The 22,150-nt window shown below is 33.3% G+C and overlaps 1 protein-coding gene across 3 annotated transcripts in view; it reads right to left on the bottom strand.

The window, feature by feature from the left end:
- Positions 1-22,150, bottom strand: part of TBC1D5 (TBC1 domain family member 5) — a 579,401-nt gene that overhangs the window by 365,461 nt on the left and 191,790 nt on the right. Inside the window, exon 2 of one of the 3 annotated variants that reach the window (XM_046002327.1) lies at positions 18,726-18,729. The exons of the other annotated variants lie outside the window; for them this stretch is intronic. The gene's annotated coding sequence lies outside the window, so the exon portion shown is untranslated. The remainder of the gene's footprint in view (positions 1-18,725; positions 18,730-22,150) is intronic. 3 annotated transcript variants of the gene reach the window in all.

Here is a 22,150-nt window from a genome sequence, read left to right on the forward strand (position 1 = left end):
TATAACATCGTTTTGTTTCAATGCCAAAACAATACCATTTACAACAGAAAATTTCAAAATACAGAAAATATAGCAAACTAAAATCACTAATAATTGTGTTAGCTAAAAACAGTAGCCCTGTTAACATTTCATTTTATTACACTATCTTTCCTGTTTTTGTTATGGCACTTAAAATACATATTTTTTAAAGCGATCTAACATACTAAGTATTCCGATTATGTAAGTTACTGTGGGTGTCTTCCATCCCATAAAAAAATACTATCTTATCACTGCAAATGGACCCCTAGTATTCCATTAAATAGCTATAACAATTTATGTAACCAATTCCTTACTAGTAAACAGAATGCTTTCAGTTATTCAACACTATACACAGTTTCACAATGACTATCTTTTAGTGATATCTCTATGCCAATCTATGATTATTTTTTAAGATAAATTTTTATGTCACTGCTGGACCAAAATAAGTGTTTAAAAAAATAAGACTCTATGATAAGTTTGGCAAATTATGCTCTAGAAAGATCTGTACATAGAACGATTCAGTCCCCTGGACTCACATTAACTTTCGGAATGGGTAATTCATTTTATCGACCAGTGTGATAGTCAAATTTTATATTGCATTTGCTTGATAACTAGTGAGATTCTGAAGATGCATATGTTTTCCCTGACATTTATTTATTATCTTTTGTGGATGGAGTTTATCATTACGGCTGTCTTCATAATTTGTAAGCATGCTTTAAATATTAAGAATATTAAACCTTTATGATGTGATACAAATATTTTTCTCAGAGTGTGTCTGTCTTCAAATAACATGGTATTTTTGAGACATACGTAACTTTTTCATTTCTGTGCACCCAAATATATCTATATCTCCTTTATGGCTTCTACTTCTAGTATTATTAATGCTTACAAAGGCAAGATTATGTGAATAACCACATACGTTTTTACACATTTTGAAAGCTTTCCTCCTAGGTTCTGATTTCTATAAATCATTCCATTTAAACAAAGATGTTTTTAATTAATTGCTATTGAACTTTTAAGCTACACATAAATTTACAACTCATAAATTTTCTGTCTATAAGGTACATATAATCTTCTCAAACCAGAATCTTCAAAAACAAACAAACAAACAAACAAACAAAAAAAACAACAAACTGGTCTCACTAATTTTCATCCAAAATAATGTAACACATGAAATTTCAAGTTTCAAGAGAAGGGAGAGACATGATATAGAAAGAGTAAATGAGGAATAATAAGTTGGAAAAGCAAGCCCAACCAAAATAAGTATATAATTTTACAAGATGCAGGATATTTACAGAGAAAAGGTTCCAGAGAATCCCATGAATATACAAATCCTTGACCAGCCTCTTCCCAACACAACATGCTCCTCTATCCTGCTTAGTTTCTCCCTAAAACTCTCACTTTGTAAAATACTCATGTACATTTTCTGAGTTTTACCAGAGAACTCCAACTCACAGTCAGATGGTAAAAAATCCTTTCCACCTCAGGCTGTGGCTAAAACAGAAACAAAAGGGTAGGTAAAACTAGTATTACAGAAAGCGGAAAACTCTAATTGCCAACACACAGGGAGAATTTCTAAAGCCATAAATCAAGTCCTAAAGCCATAAATCTAGACAGACATCCATTACATGCTTCTTATATGTGCGACTATTTAGCACTTAAAATACTGAAGAAATTCTAGGGAATATAATCTAGTAGAGGGCAGCAAAAAGTAAAGGATCAGTTACATATATTATAAAGCAGAATCTGATTAATTTTGCTGATTAAACAAGATTAAAGCAGATTAAGAAATAAAGTCCTTTGCTATGGAGTAGTAAGGACCACCAAACTCAACTTCCTAACAGGGCCAAGCAAAAAGCAGTATTAATCGAAATGAACATCGACTAAGAAATGAATATAAGTCAAAACCACTGTAAACGCTTTACGTATATTCATCCTTTCATCCTCCCAACAGTCCTACTGACATACCTGCCTCATTGTTTTCATTTTACCAAAGAGAAAACTGAGGTACAAAAAGATTAACTCACTTGTCTACAGTCACACCAGTAGTAAATGTTGAAGCCAGAATTTGAACCTATCCTGTCTAGCTCTAGAGCTCACATTCTTTTAAGATTTTATTTATTTATTTGAGAGAGAGAGAAAGAGAGAGAGAGCATGAGAGGGGAGGTCAGAGGGAGAAGCACACTCCCCATGGAGCTGGGAGCCTGATGTGGGACTCCATCCCAGGACTCCGGGATCATGACCTAAGCCGAAAGGCAGTTGCTTAACCAGCTGAGCCACCCAGGCGCCCCTAGAGCTCACATTCTTTACTCCAGCACCATATTTGGCTCTCAGTGAGTCAATGAGACAAACAGACAAGGTATAAAACAAAGCGGTACGAGAGGTCGGGGTCTGTGAATGACTGAAACACCCTTTTCTGCTTCAGCTTACTCAAGACAAGCTAGAAAACCATTATTTTATGTGAAATCTCTTTAAAGTATGGGCAAATAATTAGAATTTTTAAAAAAACTGTGGAATAGATTAAACACATGTCAAAATTGTATTTTGCCTATGGACAACTACTTTAATGTTAAAATTCATATTCTCATACATTTTGTTATACTTTTGAAAATACAAGAGAAAACATTTGAAAATGCATTCTAAGTTAACAGCCAGATTTCCATAAAATGTCTTTAATATCCTAGACATGTTTTCACATCATTACCTTAATTTTTTAATTTTTATAGTACACTTCCACTGTTACAGACTTCATATACCTAACATACACAAATAAGGGAATTTTATATACTTTGAATTTTATGAGAGATAAACAAGTAATTACCAAACTGGTATCAAAGTGTATGTTTAAAAAGAACATTAAAAAACAAACACCTTTCTAGCTAAAATAAGATACTCTACAACATGATGATGTTCATATATTCATTCAAGATTTTCAAAGATACTTAAGGTCTTTTGACTCCTTAGAGAAAGTTAGGTTCAAGAAATCACTCACTATTTTCAGCTTTAATGATAATTCTTTAGAAACCAACGCCTATGGTTATAATCTAAAACCAACATATAAAATTTACCAAATATACCAGTCTACAATTATTCTGTACAATTAGGCATCCATGATATTCTGATTTATTATGCCTATAGACTGAATCACTAAAATTCTTTTATATTCAAATAAGGCAAACTTAACAGTAATAATGAGTTATTTTCAAGAAACCTGTTGAAGAAAAGGTTTGCATGATGCTCTTTTAATTATGGATTTAAAAAATAATCTTGTTCAAAAGCAACTTATTAAGCAGGCGCTGCTTTGTTTTTTGTTCTTTGGTTATAAATACAAAGGCTATTTTAGCTTTCTAGAATAAAAAGCATTTAAGTGCAGGTTGGCTACTACTATTGTGATTACCTTATAAAACCACAATATAGTGTTGCGTTTAAATGTGAAGTAATTTTCTTAAAAACTTTCCAATTTGTTTTGTGACTAGGCCAACAGTAAAAATATTTGACTACTACAAAGAAGAATATCAAAGGCTTTTAAACAAATGTGTCTATATTCATTTTAATCACTATTATGAATAATCTTTCACCTATAAATATCAGACCATAGGAAAGTATCTGATAAAAATTTAAATAAAGAATTAAGGGAACTTTTTTTAACTTGAAAATTTTAAGATAATCACTATTAAAGGTCAAAATGGCATAAACATTTTGAAAAGCACAATTTATCATTACATCTTGTATTTGTATTACAAACCCAGACTTCTATATTTGGTAAGCCTTAATCTTCTCTATACAAAAGGCAGATGGAAAAATATACAATGACCAAAAATATCTAGAGTAAATGACTTCTAAAATTCATAACTGATGGATTTCAGTTTTCTTAAATAATGTCAATCTATCTCAAGAATTTCCCTGACAAAACCCTGAGAATTTTTACAACTGAAGGCAATCTTATTTTTTCTAATTTAGAACACATAGCAATATACCTTCCAAGACTTGAAAACGGAGATATCCCTTCTTTGCTACATTACTATAAATAACAGTTAAATTTCCTGCTTCACATAAACTCAAAATTCACAAAACTCAAAACTGGTTGTGCAATATGGTTTTACTGCTATCCTGGTCACAGGAATTGACACTTTAGGCCGAACCTGCCATTTAAAATCCAAGACTAATCTTAAGGACAATTATATTGGCTTTACAAATCTGGTTCTTGCAATATTAAATCTTAGGATAAAAGTGATCTACCTGAAAGAAGGAAGTCTTGTGAAAACAGTTACTATTTATTTATTTATTTATTTATTTTTTAAATATTTTTAATTTATTTGACAGAGAGAAATCACAACTAGGCAGAGAGGCAGGCAGAGAGAGAGGAGGAAGCAGTCTCCCTGCAGAGCAGAGAGCCCGATGTGGGGCTCGATCCCAGGACTCTGGGATCATGACCTGAGCTGAAGGCAGAGGCTTTAACCCACTGAGCCACCCAGGCGCCCCGAAAACAGTTACTATTTAATGAGAGGGTAATAGTTTAGCACTAAAGCTTAGATGACAGTTTTAAAGTATATTTGATAAAATATCAAAACAATATTATTTTCTTTGTGAAGTGAAGCAATACAAGCAGTCTCAAGTGAAAGATCTCAAATTCTTAGCATTATACAGATAAAAGGACAGGTCAGATCAATACTTTTTTTTTTTTCTTTTAAAATTGTATCACATCAACAAAGCCTCTGGAAAAAGAATTTATTCCCTCTGAATCTGAAGTTCTATGTATTTCAACGTGCATTCATTCTTTCACAGTTCTAATACATAGGCAGAGAATTAGCATTCTGAATTGTGTCTTCTAAGGACATCCATATTCAGAAAAGCTCATATAAGCATACTTCATTCATTATAATTCTTGACTGATGGTAAACTTAAAAGTCAAACACTGAAATGACAGAGTAATATTACTTTACATAAAGATATCTCCTATAAGAAAAACATATCAAAGAGCTTAAATGAACTATTTCCAGAGCGTGGTTATGAAAGGGGGAGAGGATAGAGCACGAGTAAGTATCTGTCACAGACAGCATGCATTTACCCTGATGGGGATTTAACCTAAAACATGACATCTTGGCTATAAAAGCAACAAACTTTGATAGAAGCTATATTTTCATAATTAAGAGAGAGTAACTGCACATTATCTACAGAATTTTCTATTTTAAAAAAACCTCTTCTATTCAAAAATGTTGGCAGCTAGAGGTAAATTTGATGTTTGGGAATAATGATGTTCTAAAGTCTTCATCATAAGAAGAGAAGGAGGTCGGAAAGGAGGAAGGAAGAAAGAACGAAAGAAAAAGAGAAGAAGGAAAACAAAGAAAGAGACAGAATAAAGTTCTATTTTTATATCTGGCCAATCTTTAATGCAAGAGGGTTACTCTGGACTTCAAATAAGTTAATTAAGTATTAAAATCATTCATCTGAAAGTCTTAATATTTAATATTGGTTAGACTGTGTATCAAAGTAGTTTTATTATTTATTTACTCCAAACCTTTCCAGAATACTTCATCTGACAACAGGGGGTCTGTTTCTCATAAGATAAATGCATTTACAATGCCAAATAAATTATATATAAAAGCATTTGTCTTAATACATGTCATTCAGTATTAAATATCACTCATTGGTAAAATCTTGAAAACCTAATTCACTTTACCAACCACACAATTGTACCATCTAAGTGTTGCCAATTAAACAGGTATAGGAATACAGAAGGGTCTACCATCCTAAGAACAATGAAGACTTATTTCTTATAGTTTCCAGGCTATCAAAACAAGATGCTTAGAGTAAACAATCTACTATGGAAATAAACTAGATTCATAAACAACATGTATAATCAGAAATAAGTGAATATATGAAATGTTCACAAGTGGGCTTAAATATTTTATATTACAAAATAAGAATATATTTGGCCTTTCAAATATTTAAATGCTACACAATAGAAACTAGCAGTTGTGACTATATAAAAGGAGAGAAAATTGAGCATTATAAAAAGTTAAAGTGGTCTAACAAAAAGCTCTCCACAATGTATCCTCATTTGGTTTCAGAGTTCTCTAGACCAGATACTCAAGATGCAAAGACTGGGAAAGTAGCTTAACCTAGTGACCAAACCTTTTGTTATTATACAGCCATACCAAAATACTTCCAATTGTTACTGTCCCTATTTTATATAGAGAACACCTATAGCCTTTAAACTATTCAGTCAGGTTTTCATAAAATCAAGGTAACTATAACAATTAGGAGTTCAAGAAGAATGAGCAATATTTGAAAAGAGAAAACCTTTTTGAAATGTCAGCCTTGAACATCAAAATTATACAGAATGATGAGGAAGCAGGCTTATACTGCATATAAATACGAGAGCATATTAGACTGCATTTAATTACCAGTTCAAACAACAACCTGATCTAACCTCTGACAAGTAAAATAAATGTTCTGAATAATTTAACTAAAGTAAACATTTGCTGTTAATGCTAGCTAATTATAGTAAGAGAGGGAAAGAGAGGGGAAAAGAGATGACGAAGAGAAGGGAAGAAAAAGGGAGATTAATTTTTTTTTAATTAATACTGAGATCTGCACTCTTCATTGAAACATGATTATTTTCAATGAACTTAACTCACATAAAAGGGCAAACTTAGTCAAACACAGTTGCTTTATAAATACTCAGATAAGGAAACAATATGGCTTATTAGAGATTTTATTCTTTCATTGGTAAAAATCACAAGACTACCATGACACAGGTAAACTATGTACAGATGAATTAAGGTACATTCAACCCTCTACAACCAAGGAGCTCAAAGTTTAGTGAGGAAAGAGCCCAGGAAATAAGTGGCCAGACTTAGCATTAGCTAATTAGCTGAAATTATTAATTGAAATAAAGTAAAACTACGAATGCACACTTAATTTTGAATTTCAAAAAAAAAACAATAAAAGTAGTATCTGTAACATACTTATACTACAAAATTATCCATAATTTATCTGAAATTCAAATTTGATTGTGCATACTGTACTTTACCTAACAAGCCTATCAATGGATAAATGAGAATGAGCATCTATGGGAAAATACGTGGTATTCTCATTATAGAAGTCCCAGGATTAAATGAGATGAAAACTCTGAGAGTAAGATCCCCAAGAAACTAACCCAAAAGCAGTAGAGAGTTGTTTTTCCAGAGCTGCTATCTAGTTATCACTAATTAGTAATCACTGACGGGAAAGACCAAGATATACTACTCAAATGACCTGGCCCCGCAGCAACTTGTCTTTTAATTTCCCTAAGTAAATGCAAAGAAATATCATAATGAAGAAATGAACAAACCAACTTCTTAATGGAAATCATCACCTACCAAATTCAGAAAATGAAACAACCCAACAAAAATCTAAGTACCGCTGGGGACCCTGCTAAGTGGAGATAGAGTACATGACTATTACAGTGAGATTATCTTTACCACTAAGGAACACAGATGCATTTAAAAACAGAAACAAAACAAAAAAAACAAAGAAAACTGAACTTTGTTAACTTGTTGAGACCACTCTTACTCAAATATATAACAGATTCACTCTCATATTGTAAATAAAATGTTAACAAATATTCATGATACTACATAAGGATCTGGGGTTTGGTAAGCTCTGAGTGTGACCTTAAATTTTAAAAAAATAGTGCATAATGTGAAGACATGTTATACTCCATATGAAAAACTCCAATTTAACTGATTAGTAACTTCAAAAATGACTAGCTTATTTGCTCATGGTAAGTAGTAGCTTCTATATATTTGGGCATAAGAAAAAAGAAGGCTCAGTATGAATGTAAAAATGTTCGGTTATAATAGAAGATCATCATTATTTATAGAGACAAGAAAAGCTGCAACTCTCCAACTTGATGACATATATATAGATTTTTCTATAATTGATAACAGAAAATGGCAGTCACTTAAAATAGTAACCTACTGTAAAATAATGAATTTGAGCTTCACTGGAAAGTGACAGGACTTAAGAGATTCTCTGAGTCTTTGCTAGCCATGTTAATTGTAATAGTCCCATCTTTACCGAAGAGACTTGTGTACGTATAATTTTTCTCTGTATGTTTTCTAACACCAAACCACTTAGATGACCATGATAAAAAAAATAAGATATATATGTATAGCTTAAAAATGTAAATATTATGGGCCCTCAAAATGAGACTAAAACTGTCTACATTTCACTTATAAGAGAGTAAGTTTCAAGCACTACTAAAATCAAAGATAAAGAAAAAAGGATTAGGTATAAAAAACAGAAGATGATACAGTGTTCATATGATATCCTGATGACATAAAGCATAAGGATTCTATGACTACTACTGAAGAATTTTTCAAGACATCGATGCATACTGAAAAACCAGAAAAACTCCGTAAATGCCATGTAGAACAAGTGAAGACCTGAAAGGATTGAATGAAGAGTGCAATTAACAAAACAGTAAGTATACAAATAGTAATGTGGATGTACACAGGGACAACAGAAAGGCTACACAAACCCTATTTCAACTGCCACAGACTTTTACTACAAAAGTAATACATACTTCTTCCTGTGTATATACTTTAGCAAGATGAAAGTAGCAAGCTTACGCCAAAATTTGTGAATATCACAATAAGTATTTAAAAGATTAGTACATTAAATTAGATATACAGACTTCTCTCCACACTGATTTAAATGAAAACACTGCATGATTTCTAAAATTTTGATAATGTATGCCTAAACCTCAGCAAACACTTTAAAAGTAGATTACAAACTTCATGCTACCCTTTATCCATTTACAAAACAATGACACAGTCACTTGGAATCACAAGGTGCTATTTATACATTGAGTTAAATAAATAAGAGATGTGAAGCTCTGAAAACTGTTTAGGGCCTGAAAATTTTATCTTAATTTCTAATGGAACCAAACAGGATCAAGCACTTCAAATGACATTATCATAAAATAATTTTTTCTTCAAGAGGCTTTTGAAACCAGTAAGAATTTCCCCCAAAGTCCAAATATACTTTCACTTAAGTACATTTTTACAAAATCTTCCTTAGCCAAAAAAAAAAAAACCTTATAACTTTAAAAACCACAAATACATAGTATTTTAAATATCTAGGATTTTAAATCCTAGAAAAATCAAGTAAAAGATTAAGATAGCTAGTTATTTTTAGTATCGTAGGAAGACTTTGTCCAAGTAGCATTAAACTCTAGTTTTTACTAAATATTTTTAAAAGTCCACTCGTTATTTAAGTATGATAAGTGACCATAAGTGGTCAAAGCAGTAAACTTATATAATTATACAAATACATTGGTATTTGTATACTTTTCTCTTTCTCATATTTGAGAAACTAATATTTTGCCTTCTAGTATGATATGAATTATTTTTATATGTCAAACACACTCTCCTGGAACACTAGGATTATTCTCTACAAAGTCATTCTAACAATTTACTGCCAGAAGAGTGTTAACACCCAAAACATATGAAAAGTAATCCATGTTTTTCAGGTACTACTAGAACTTCACAATGGGCATAGTGACTGAAATTCTTGATATACTTCTTTAAACCATCTCATTTCAAAAATTATTTTATTGAGTACCCTGTGGATGTCTGTGCAAAACAGTAGTTGTGAGTCCATAGGCAAGCCACATATGTATATCTGTAGTTAAATAAGCAACCAAATGTAAAAGTGGATCATGAAAGAATTTTCAAGAGAAGCATATTAACACAAAACTAAATTTTAAGATATCATACCTTAACATCTAGTGCAATCTTGTTTTGATGAATTTAGTAATTTTAACCTAGAAGTAAAATTGCTAGATCAAATTGTTTGCCTATCTTTAACAAAATATTGCCAAACTTCTACCCAAAGTACCATATACCACTTTATGTGTTGGTATGGGACAGTTTCTATTTCTCTACATCCCTGCTAGCTCTTAGTATCATGAGCCTCTTTCCCCCCGCCCTCCCAATCTGAGTAGTATAAAGTGGAATCTCACTGTGGTTTTAATTAGCATCTATCTCCCTGACTACTACTTTTTTTTTTAAGATTTTATTTATTTATTTGACAGAAAGAGAGAGACAGTGAGGGAGGAAATACAAGCAGGGGGAGTGGGAGAGGGAGAAGCAGGTTTCCTGCTGAGCAGGGAGCCCGATGTGGGGCTCGATTCCAGGACTCTGGGATCATGACCTGAGCCGAAAGCAGATGCTTAACAACTGAGCCACCCAGGTGCCCCTCCCTGACTACTTCTGGATTGAAAATCCTTTCATCTGTTCTATTAGTAGTCAGAGTTCTCCAAAGAAACGAACCAATAGAAGAAACAGGAGCAGAAAGAGAGAAGAATAGAAGAAAAAGTAGCAGAAAGAAAAAGAGAGAGCTTTTTGTTTTGTTTTGTTTTGTTTTTAAATAAGGAATTGGTTCTCATAATTACAGACCTGGCAAATTCAATCTGCAAAGTTAAGGGGAAGGCAGGCTGGAGATCCAGAAGAGCCAATGCTCTATTTCAAAGGCCGTGAGATAGGAGAAGCCAATGATATGGCTTGAAGGCCATCAGAAAGAGAGGCTGTAGATTAAGTCCAAGTCAGTCGGCTGTCGAATTCCTTTCGCTAGGGGTAAGGTCAACCTTTTGGTCTATTCAGGCATTCAACTGATTAGATGAGGCCCACCCACATTAAGAGGGTCAATCTACTTCTGCCCATTTAAATATTAATTTCATCCAAAATACCCTCACAAAATCACCTACAATAATATCTACCAAATATCTAGGAACCCTCTGTGGCCCACTCAAGTTGATCCATAAAATTAAACATTCATATCTACTTACTAGCCATTTGGGTCTCCTTTTCTAAGCACTGCCTGTTCATGTCTTTTGCCCAATTTTCAAGTATGTGGTCTTTTGCTTAATAATCTATAGGATTAAAAAAAAATAAATCATGGATACACAATAATTTTAATGCAGTATTAAAAGTCAGAAGTATAGTGTAAATTAAATGATCATTCATGTATACTTTAAATGATCCCCATATGGCAAATAATGTTGCAGCATGCATTCAGAAAAGAATGATTTAAAGAAAACCAAATTTTCCTTTGTAAATATGGTACAATGAACAATAGATTATGTTCCTGAATGAAACAGAAATAAAGAATAATTATGATAATTTGTTCCATGCATTCTAAATGCTAAGAGATGTGCAGTACTGATAATTACTAATATTTTACTGAATGCTTAGTAAATGCCAGCCACAGTGCTTTATGTTATTATCCCATTCAATCTCCTCAGCATCTTATCAGAAAGGCATCATTATCATCCCTATTTTATATATGTGGCTACTGAAACTAGCAGGTTAAGGATCTCAGCTCAATGGCACAACTAAGTGGCTGTGACATGAATACAAACTTCTTTAAAAATTCATTTTAAGACATCCCTACTGGCTTCCCACTATGTATATTAGTTCTAAGAAAGGAACGCCAGGGAATAAAGAACGAGGAATGACAACATCCTTGCTATCTTAACACTTAGAATCTGATAGGAGGCAGAATATAGAAAATGTACATACCATGTAATGCAGGACAGAATCCCATAGCAAAGGAGATGTATTAGAAGAGTTCTAACTCTGAGATGTCAAGGGATAATCATGGTTCCATGATGCCTGCTTACATATAAATACACCTACAGGTTCTCAGTACCTTTCATGATCTACCCACATCTATCTTTCTCATCTTTTCCTTCATACCCTTTCATTCTTTAAAGACACCCAATGTTCTCCCATCTCTGTTTATTTGGGCAACTAGCCTCGGTCAAGAAAATCTATCATCCCCATTCCTCTCTCTCTGAAATATTTCTTTAAAACAAAACCAAACCACCACTCTTCTATTCTCATGATCTGGCAAATAACAGCAAATATTATTGACCAAGTATCTATCAGACCCAATCCCACTAATCACTTCCCAAAGTTCATCTCAATGGCTCCTTTCTCTCTGAAATGTTCCCTAACTCCATTCCATTCTGCCAGTTAAATGAGCAAATTCAGAAACTAGATCATATAAAATTCAATCCCATATTTCTACTTCTGATAAGGAAAAAGTGAACAAAACAGATTTTCTGTCTTCCAAGGGATTCAAAAGCCAAGAACAGCCCAAGGAAGAAAAGCACCCCCCCGCCCAGAATGCACTAGCATCACACTTCTTTCCACTACCATGCTTTAATTATTCCTGCAAATGGAATTTCCATAATCTACTTTTGTTGACACCAGTGATAGAGTCACATTTTCTAGGCTCAAATTAAGGAAACGCCTTTATTAACTCTCTGACCTTAGGTAAGATGGATAAACTCTGTCTCTCAGTTTCCTCAAAGTAAAATGAGAAATATCTATTTCACAGGTTTTGTGAGGATTAAACAAACAAACCTAAAGAACTCAGAAAAATACTGGGCACATACATAGTAAGCACTCAATAAATACTAGCTATAATTGTTATTACTATCACCATCACACTGCCACTGCTCTGACGGTGATGTTTACACAATTAGGTTATTAGAATGAGAGCAAATACGGAAGGGTACTTACAGTTCAAAAACTCAAATCCTTCCAATATCCCCTAAGATTTGTCCTCTGCCTTATACACTGCAATTAGAGTTCACATAATATTTTTTCAATTTGTTTATTGAGAAAGGAAAGAAGGAAGCAGAAATTGGAGAAAGCAGGGACTGCTCAAGTATAGCATGCATTCAACTTAGAAAATACGTGTTGAATCCTCCCATATGTCAGCAACCAGTCTAGAAGGTCATCATTTAGAAGTGATCAAGACAGTCCAAGTCTCTGTCTTCAGAAAATTTACATTCTAGGGGAAGGCAAACAATAAACTAAGCATTTAAAAAAAAATTTACATGTCAAGTATTGGCATATATTATGAAGAAAATGTAAACAGGATGAGGGGGCAGAGAGTGACGGGGCATGATAGAGAGCTTATTTGAGAACTGGGAGCTTATTTGTCAAAGTGTAGTCTTGAGAGGCCCTGAAAAGGTGGTGGCATTTGAATAAAGTGAGGGAACAAGCCAGAAGATCATTTGGGGGCAGAGCTTGCTGGGAACAGGAAATACAGAGACCCTAAAATGGGAAACAGGTAGGAGTTTTGGAGGGACAAAGGAAAAGGGGGTGTGAATGGAGAGAAATGGAGGTGGGGGCAGCAGGGGACAGGCCCTTTATGTCCTTTTAGGCCATGAAAAGACTCTGGTTTATACTTTGAATGAGATGGAAAGACATGGGGGTTTGGGCACGGGAGTGTGAGATGATATGATAGAGACCACATTACATGTCTCAAGTGAGGAAAAACACTTGAGCACCTGGGTCATCCACTCAAGATCTTCTTCAGAAAAGAGCCTTTCCTCAGAAAGTTAAGAATAAAAGATCAGTACTAGAAGTAATATCAAGACTATGGTACACTAGAAGGAGGAAGATAAGGTAAAAAGGAGTCAGCATAGAAAAAGTATAGCAAAGGATGGAAAACCAAGTCACACAAAAGGGCATCTAGACAAATGATGGTCCTCATGATGCTTCCAGTATTTTTGGAGAAACGAAATACCCACAATCAATCAAAATCAACCAATCAAATTAGAGAGCCATATAAGAAAATATAACACTAAATGTAATTTGATTTTATTTTGTATGAATTCAATGTCTTCAGGTGTTTCTGGGTAAATGACAGCTACTGACTACTGAAGGTCATGAGCTCCTAGCCCAGTGTCTGTATATCAAGTTCTAATAAGAGACAATGGGAGGGAAGGATGAACATGTGAATGAGCTGGGAAAAGAAAACCTTGGCCCCAACTTACACAATCTCTGCTTTGTGAGGCACAAAGGCAAAACAAAATCTAAGTCTCTTTTTTCACTGATTAAAAATATGGACCTTCCTCAAAACTATTTCAGTTAGAAACTGTTAGTGGTAAGACAGCATCAGATAAATTTATTAATACAATCAGTAGAGAATAGATTTTGTGAGTTGTCTGATATGTCCACAGGCCTTTAGTGGTTACTAGCCCTCTCAGCTATGGATGTGAATTACAAGAGAGTAAGTTTAGTCAGCTCTAACAAGTCTTCTGGATTTTGGTTTTAAGTAGTATATGCTTCCGTCATTGTACTTTTGTTTCTCGAACAATTTATAAAGCAGACAAATCTGTAAATCTAAGAACTCAGTGTCTGTCTATAGATCTAGATATATCACACACCTTTCCGTTTTACCTCATAGTGAGATAAAATGATACTTCTTAAAATATAAGGTGATATTACTTCTTACCTAAGTAACCAAGATCAATACCCGTAGTTCCTGAAATGTATGGTGAGGTTTTCTACAGCAATGGCAAAGAGAAGTAGACAGGAGAGCTAGTGTACATAATTTCTTCCCTAAAGAAATAAGTCAAATGAGGACCCCCTATTCCAGAACTAGTACAACTGAACAAAATTAAATAACTTACATTTAGAAATTTTCCATCCTTCAAGATACAAAAGCATTATTTCTAACACATTAGGGGAAGAAAATGAATCACAGATTCAAAAATCTTAAACTACAAAAAAAGAAAAAATGCCCATATTCTCTTTATTAGTAGAAAACCAGTCTGAAACATAAAAAGATGCCTCCTGGGATGTCAAGCATGTCTCCTATTTGAATCTTATTAAATGTATATGGATATAGGTCAATGGATAAGGCAAATTTAAACTAGAACAGAAAATCTGATTCAGATTCAAATTAACATCTTCCTTTTACCTATTCCTTCTGGCAGTACTTGGAAAATCTGTAGCAACAAACTATCACTTCATTATCTTCCCACAAGATACTGGTTTTCTCTAACACTTCACAATGCCTCTGAGATAGCATATCTGACATAACACCTCCACTTCTCTCCAGAATTTAACAAGATAAAGACAAGACAGTAAGAGAGTAGACAATGTTGGTGTTACAAATGCAAGAATCCCACCTGCCATGAACCTTCAAATTAAATATGCACCTTAAACCATTTTAACTGTTTTTCCATAAAGGTATCTGATATGTTCTGCATTCATGTTTCCCTTTAAAGTACTTAAAACTTTGCAGGACCATTCATTAGTGTTAACTAATGGCAATCATTAACTAATGGTAGGAGGACTAGTCCCATTTAAACTAAAATATGACTGAAACACTGTATGGTGATTCAAAGGACCCAGGGTGGTTGCTTTAATGATGTTTGTTTAATTAAATAAAGCTGAGTTATCAAATGTTGTCTTTGAAGGCTATTCCTTTTTTTTTTTTAACCTAGATAGGATCCCTCAAAGAGAAAGTAAAATGGTAAGCTCTCAATTCATCTAACTACTCAATATCAAACTTCCCTGATTATGTAAAAATATAAAGTTTAAACTTTGTTCTGTGATACTATTAAAATGCAGATGTCATTGATTAGTTTCACCTACTCTGTAATAATACCTGAAACACAAGTGTAATGACCTACATGCGAAAACAGGCAGGATTTTCAGGGCTGAGATCTATAGATAGGAAAGTTCACCTATTTCCCATCAAATCCCTCCTCTAAGCCATCTCCCAAAGGGTTTACCCAAGTGCTTTTCAGCATCTGTGTGCTTCAGTACAAGCATTCAGAGGGCAGGAATCAGGCCCAGACAATGTGCTCTCAAGGCCCCTAACACAGCTCCATTTGCACGTGATGCTTATTAAACCAAGCTGAAAGGCATTTAACAATACAATTACTGAAAAATTCAATGCTCACCCAGCATGTGAAATCTTGTGCCTTGTACCTTATGATTTCAGCAGTGCCATGTGTGCTGTGATAGTTAAGGACCTGTCAATGTTTCCATTATAAACTCTGGTTTTCAGAGGTTTGTATCTTGGCCTATAAAAATAGATTCCGGTCTGTAACTTGGCATAGAAAGCACTGGTATCAGCCCAAGAGAACATTTTTTGTTCCAAAGATTAAAATAAAAATCTGTTTAGTAGTTTTAAGTTAAGAGAGTGTTAAAAGGGGGGAAGGGGAGGGTGGGTGGAGTATAGAATGTTTTTAAAAACACACAAAAAAACCAATGTTCTATGTCTCACTACTGCTTCATTTTAAATTTTGAAATGATTAACACAATATAAACCAATGATACTGCGTAAATGAAAAACCTAAAAAGAGTTTTAATTAAAAACATTATGGCGGTTACAAAAAAAAAATCATAAATTTTTAAACAACTACATATGTAGTATCTCAAATAATCCCCACATTTAAAGATTGTCCAAGTACTCACTGACAGTAAACCAAAACTATTTCAAAGACATGTTTTTTCCAGATATGTAAAAATTACTTTTTAATGAATCACTAAATGTAGATTTACTTCAGATTAGTGGAGACAATCCTCAATCCTATCTTCAATTTATGTATCAAGAAGTTTCTAAAATATAATTTAATGGAAGAAACTCTGAAGTAATCTTTATATACAGTTTGTTCAAGATACTACTTTAAGTTTTGTGTTTTCTTTTTAGCTTAACATAGATGTTTTCTTCAAAAATACAAAACTAGTATATAACACTGGTGTACCTTCAAATAAACGCATTTTGAAACAGTAATTTGTATCTGCTAAAGGGGGTATAAACTGGTGTAATCTCCTTGGAGGAAGATTTTGAAATAGTTATCAAAATTATGATATACTCTTTGACCTTGTAATTACATTCTTGGGAAATTATACTATAAATATACCTGCACATATGAAATAATATAGATATAACTTTTATATATGCATATGAATTTTTAGTGTGAATCTTCTAAAAAAATTCTGTACTCCACTCACAAGAATATTTCTCACAGAGTTTTTAAAATAATCAACTGTTGAAACAAACCTAAATGTCCATCAACTGGGGACTTGTTAAATGAGTTATTGTACAGGCATACAATGGTATTATCAAAGAGCTATTTTAAAAGAAGAAAGAAGAGAAAGACAAAAGAATAACACATTAATACAGAAAGTCTAAATTACAATGATAACTGAAAATAGCAAGGTCCTATGTTACCACCTGTAGAGGGAGAAAAAAGAGTGAAGAATATATATATATACATGTATGTTTACATAGAGAGAGACAGAATGTGTATATATATATATATATAGAGAGAGAGAGAGCGCTTTATCTCTTTGTGTTTACATGCATAAAACATTTCTAGAAAGATACACAATAAACCAACAACAGAAATTAATGGTTTCCCATAAAAATAATGTAATAACTTTGGGTACCATTCCTAGTCAAAGGCTCAGTAGCAGATAATATAACCAAAAGAATACTAGAAAGAAAAATACATACAACTCTAAGCTTCTATAATTACTGAAAACAATAAAATTAGGTACTGTACAGTGTACTTATATTCACACAATACATAAGTAGTTCTTAAATGCTGGTATATACAGAATCACTTGAAGGGCTTATTAAAATACAGATTTTAGACTCCACCCTTAGAATTTCTGAGCCCTAGGTCTGGAATAGAGCCTAAGTATTTGCTTTCTTTAAGAGTCCCCAGGTAAGGCTGCATTGCTGATCCAGAGACCACACTTGGAGAACATCTGTTCTAGATAAATGACTGCTTGTTCAAAATTGTACATAAAAACCCACTTACTATAACATTATAAATGTAATTTCATTATTACCCATAATACTTAGATAATGCTTATTTTCCTAAAATTTAAGAAGTCTGGGTGATGGGGGTAGATAATGCTTTAAATTATTCTAAACAAGGTAAAATTAAGTGGAAGAGGAGACAAGGAAATTAGTTCTATTGTACTTTGTACAGCTTCCCATCTCCTCCTTCTGCCACTAGATGGAAACCAGTACAATGGTTAGCTGTCAAACTGCAGATACAAACTGAAAAACAGTAAAACTAAGGTGAAACTTAGGTTACATGGTATTAATTAGGAAGGGACATATAGCTGGGCGTCCCATATAGACATTAACTGTACAATGGCCATCTGTACTTTTCAACTCATTGTATAAGTCATCAGCCAGTGGCCTATCAACCACATCAACTTCAAAGAGACTTAGCACTGGTTGAATTATGTTGCCCCCAAATTCTTAAGTTTAAGTCCTAACCCCCAGTACCTCAGAATATGACCTTATTTGGAGACAGAGCCTTAAGGAAGAAATGAAGTGAAAGTGATGTCATGAAGATGGGCCCTCACGTAGTGTGACTGTGTTCTTATTTATAAGGGGTAACACAAGCAGTCATTTAGATACCTACAGAGGGAAGATGATTTGAAGACACAGGGAGAAGACAGCCATCTACAAGCCAAAGACGGGGCCTAGAGCAAATCCCTCCTCTGCAGCCTGCAGAAAGAACTAAACTTGCCTTTTCACCTCTAAAACAGTGAGACAATACATTCCTGTTATTTCTACCACTAAGTTCGTGATACTTTGCTATGACAATCCTAGCAAATCAAGACAGGAGCTTTCTCTTGTATTTACTTTTTTCCCTTTAAAAGGTTGAATGACTAATATAAGCAATGTAATGTGTCAAGTGCTGAGACCACAAAAATGAATAATTAGCCTTCAAGGAGCTTACAGTCTAATGGTTCATTACTTACAGCATATTCATTTAGCCATTAATAAGGTTTTAGCCATTTTCTCAAGATTTTGGTGCTTGATTCAATGGGTCATCAACAAAAAGTAAAAGACACCAACACTGTGAATTCTACTTCACTTCTACTGCCACCATTCCAATTAGAGCGTTCCACCACCTGCTGCCTAGTCCTTAGTGTAAACTTTTCCAACTGGCCTCTTCCCCTCTCTCCAACCTATCACATGCATGCATTCCTGGCAGCCCCCTTCCTGACAGCACCCTTCATGTAAATTTCCTTATTAAAGTGTTTCAATAAATATCTTAAAGGAACATTCACTTTTTCCCAATTCAAGTTACAGTCAGTCAATATTTCCCAACAGATGTACGTAACTTCAAACAAATTACTTAAAACCACTGATGTAGTTTGCACCTTGAAAACTGAAATGTCTTTAAGAGAAGCAATTATTTATGATGAACAGGAATAGGGTTACCATAAGGTATTTAATACACCTATACATAACTATACCCCCTCAAATAACTCTAAGTCCAGCAAAGGACTAATGACCTCAATTTATTAAGTAGTGAGGGTACAAACTGACAGCTGTTCTTCATCTGTGAATGCCTCATAAAATACCCGTAACCGTCACAGAAATCCTAGCTCTAGATTCCAAATCTTGTATATAAAGTTCTCATGGGGAGCTTATTATCTTACACTTCATTCTATATTACACGTACAAATATGGCCTCAATTACAAATGAAAACTTTAACTTTGAATTTCTTGCCATTTCGTTATCAAATGTCTCAACTACTGAATTAACATTTTTATATAGTTACCCCATTTGTTTTATTTTGATAAAACTAACTATTGAAATCCCAGGGGGGAAAAATTGTTAGCACTAAATTTTCTCTAGAATTTCTCCTCCCTTTTCCTTTCCTCAACAGAGTTCCATTATGTGGTTTAGGAAGCCAACTAGGCTGCTGATATTTCTCCATTACCTTACAAGTAAATAAATTTCACACCTTCAAAAATTATTAAAGTGCAAAAGAAAATTTCTTGGCCTCTTTATACACAATATTCTAGTGTCGCTATTCCTTTTAGGTCCCAGAGAGAACATCTCTTATTAGTCCTACAATTAAATGATTCAGCAACCAGCCACACTATCTTTGCCTTTTAACAGTTCCAATCAGTAGCAGATCTAGGTGTAATCAACAGCAGCAGGGGGCTTTAGGAAGCAAAACAAAACAAAAACAGTAGGAATCTTTACTAGAATACAGTAATTGATACAAGGGAACATTATAGGCTATTTTAATCCAAGTTAATCTAAGATATTAGAGTCTGATTTTATAATCAGAAGTGAAATGAGCAGGACAACTTCTGAATATCTGAAAACAGAACAAATGTCAAACAGTTAATAAGGTTAAAATGAAAGAGGACTGCTTTCAAATGAATCTTCTCAGTCTCAGAAGGGTCATTACTTCTGTTTTGGTTATTTAGCACCCATTTAGCTGATAAATTAAAGCCCTCCTTACCTCCTACTGCTACCATGCCTAACCAATTTCATATCATATACTTATAAAATTAAGGCATCTCAGAAAGTAACTAACTAGCAATGCTCTTACTCCTTTAAAGAAACATTTAAAATGTTAGCAGCAAAATCAGGACAGCCTTAAAATGTAATTTCGCATTTCTTTCATTTTCATATTTTTGACTCCCCACCCTAGAGTATATGGATGGTCATTAAGTGCTATGACTGGTGCTACTTAATAGCATGTAGGTAGTACAGTGATTTATTTACATGTGAAATCAAAAGCCAATGGTAGTATCATGTGATGACTACAAATTTTAACTCTACAAAAATCCACAAATGGAAATGTTACCATAGTAACAACCTGATCACACTGCACGTGAAGATAGCTGATTTCATGATATAATTCTATAGCTGTTCATTGCAATATGTGCAATGAGACATCTATGAAACTCCAATTCTTCTATTTCTTCCCTCGGCTCGGAAGAACAAGACCTGAGGAATGTGGCTGACAAGTTAACAATCCTGTCACATTCTTCTTTTACTTCTTCTTAAAATTTTCAAAACAAGAATTTCAAAAAATAAGTTGGGCTAGGATTTAAAACACCGAACTATAAAACTCAGTATAGGACATATCCAACCTATAGTGTTAGGATTTAACACAGCAGAAAACAAATTACCTGCTGGCAATCATAACTCTTACTGAAAATACTCCCAAAGTTAACCAGCAACTATCCTACAGTGCTTTTACCTCAAAAAGCAGTCTTTTGTATTATAAAAGAAAAAATAATACTCAAAAAAGTGCATCTTCTATCCAGCAGGCATATTAAGACAAATGTTAATACAAATATTATCCACCATTATCAGCAAGTCAACATTTGCCTTGAAAAGATGCTTTTCACAGGAACGTTTCTCGACTTTTAATACCTATTGTTGAGGGAAGAAAATGAATTAAACATAAACATGGTAGGAAAAAGAGAATGTTAATACCAATTTGCTTTTCCATGTAACAAAAATACTCTTTTTGTTAATTGATTTGTTAATCAATCAGAGCTTGATTAAAGCTTGGATATAAAACTGATTTACACTGAAAAATAATAAAGCCATTCCTTTATCTGGATTGATATAATAAAGGATATATATGCAATAGTAAAATAAACATTTAAAAAACCACTTTCTTAGCTCACTGTAGTATAAATTCTTAGGTAAATCTAAAAGGACTTTCTTTTTTTTTTTTTTTTTCCAAACACTTTTCAATTATTCTACTAAAAATTATTTTACACAGTAATAATTTTAAGAACTTTCAGTTATCAGTTTTAAACCATTTCCAAGAATGTGTTATTTTTTAAATACTTCTCTCAAGAAGGTATTTTCACATATCTGATTTGCACTGCTTCACCAAAACAAAAGCAGGCATCAGTATTCTTCTATTCAATGATGTACAATATTACTAGTCATAAAACATTTTAATGTAGGGTATATAAAAACTAGTCCTTGATAATTTTAATGGCTTTTCCCCTGTGATAAATAAATGAATAAAAATACAGATATCAACAGTTAACTGATTAGGAAAATAAGCTTATAATTTTATTACAAGTTACAAATGAAAAACCACACTATAACTATTCAACAAATAAGCAACAGGTAGTACTTTACTCTCATAAGACAGCACCTTAATAATGAATAGTTCTCTAGTATCCTCTTACAAGATGGACTGTTACATAAGATATAAAATTAATCTATTTTATTTTACTTCCCAACCTTGGCTAGTTTTTCCCAAGAGTCCGTTTTAAAAATCTAATATGAAGGAGGATGATGTCAGAAATATTATGTAAGCTAATGTTATATATATGTAATGATACATTACTATCAAAATCAAATCTCTTAAATCACTGAGTCTTTCCCCTTCCACATGATTTGTAATTATTACCAAAGTATTTATTCAAAGATTTTACTATTATGAGTATATTTTAAATGGCTCATATTCAAGGTTAAAATAGGAACATTTAAGAATACTAATACTAAAAATTCCCC

Source organism: Meles meles, chromosome 4 (assembly GCF_922984935.1).
Source record: "Meles meles chromosome 4, mMelMel3.1 paternal haplotype, whole genome shotgun sequence".
Taxonomy (NCBI): Eukaryota; Metazoa; Chordata; class Mammalia; order Carnivora; family Mustelidae; genus Meles; species Meles meles.